Source organism: Myotis davidii, unplaced genomic scaffold (assembly GCF_000327345.1).
Source record: "Myotis davidii unplaced genomic scaffold, ASM32734v1 scaffold88, whole genome shotgun sequence".
Taxonomy (NCBI): Eukaryota; Metazoa; Chordata; class Mammalia; order Chiroptera; family Vespertilionidae; genus Myotis; species Myotis davidii.
In genome coordinates this window covers 319,241-320,715 of record NW_006300377.1, presented here as the reverse complement: position 1 = coordinate 320,715, position 1,475 = coordinate 319,241, and the positions used below count along the sequence as shown (strand labels likewise).

General features: G+C 44.5%; 1 long non-coding RNA gene across 1 annotated transcript in view; it reads left to right on the top strand.

The window, feature by feature from the left end:
* Nucleotides 1–1,307: 1,307 nt before the first annotated feature.
* The window catches only part of LOC107185229, an 18,453-nt gene continuing 18,285 nt past the window's right edge, over nt 1,308–1,475 (top strand). The window contains exon 1 of the long non-coding RNA XR_001516154.1: nt 1,308–1,323. This is a non-coding gene — a long non-coding RNA (uncharacterized LOC107185229). The remainder of the gene's footprint in view (nt 1,324–1,475) is intronic.

The following is a 1,475-nucleotide window of genomic DNA, read 5'->3' as shown; positions in this document are numbered from 1 at the left end:
AGGGCTAAAATGTTGACTGACTTAGTATGTCCTACTGTGTAGAGCTTGGACTTTATCTTACAGGCTTTTAGGAGCCATTGAAGGATCTTGGATAAGAAAGGCTGTCATTAGATTTACATTTTAGGAATATTTCTCCTCTGGCAGCAGTATGAAAGAGGATTTGAGAGAGTCAAGACTAGTGACAGATGAGTTAGGAGGCTGTGACAGTAATTTAGGCAGGGAGTGATTAGGAGCTAAACTAAGATCCTGAAGTATTACTGTAGTGAAGTGGGCAAATCAAGAAATGCTAAGGGGTAAATCCATGTGTTTTGGTGACTATTAGAATGTGGTCTATTGACGGGAGAGCGAAGAACCTTGGATGACTTGGAGGTTTCTGGCTTAGGTTTCTGTGTGGGTGGGTGGTGTCCTTAACTAAAATAAGGAGTATAAGAGAAGGAAGGTTATGTGCGGTGACATGCTAACATGCTGGTGCAGGGAAAGCTCCTGAGTTCATTTTTCATTGCATTGGGGTTGAGGTTTCTGTGGGGTGCTCAGCAGAGGTGCTCAGCAGATAGGTGGTTGTATTGCATGTGGAGCTCAGAGCTATAGATGAGGCAGTCATCAGCTCATCAATCAAAACCACAGGAGTGGCCGAAACCGGTTTGGCTCAGTGGATAGAGCGTCGGCCTGCGGACTGAGAGGTCCCAGGTTCGATTCCGGTCAAGGGCATGTACCTTGGTTGCGGGCACATCCCCAGTGGGGAGTGTGCAGGAGGCAGCTGGTCGATGTTTATCTCTCATCGATGTTTCTGGCTCTCTATCTCTCTCCTTTCCTCTCTGTAAAAACTCAATAAAATATATTACAAAAAAACAAAACAAAAACCACAGGAGTGGGCAAGAAGATTGCTTAAGAGTGTGTGTACAGTGAGAAGAGGTTTGAATAAAAACTCTGGGGAATTCCAGGGGGAGGGTGTTTTTGGGATCAGAGGAAGAGTAGCTCTGAAGGACATTGTCTACCACAAGGGAGTGGCCAGAGATGTAGGAAAAATAGGGAGAAGTGAGTTCAAGGAGGGTGTGCCACACAGTGTCAGATTATGCAGAGGTCAGCAAGAGAAGGACGCTGGGCTCTAACATAAAGATCACCTTTACTGCTGCAAGTTCAGTGGAGCTGTGGGTTGGGGAGTGAATGAGAAGCGCAGGAGTGGAATCAGTGGGTTTTGAAACCTGGACTTTGAAGGAACAGAGAGGAGGAAGACATTATATAGAGAGGGATATAAGGTAGAGGAAGTTTTGTTTATTTATTGTAACATATGAGAGACAAGCATGTTTAAGTGCTGTTTGGAAAGTCAGCAGAGAAGGGGAGATATAACAAAATTTAAAGAAGGGAGAGAATAATTGATGGGAGCATGTGATCCAGAATTAAAAGAAGAATACGTCTGATGAGAAAAAGGGAAGAAGGCAAGAAAGCAGGTGGATGCCCTAACTGATTTGGCTCAA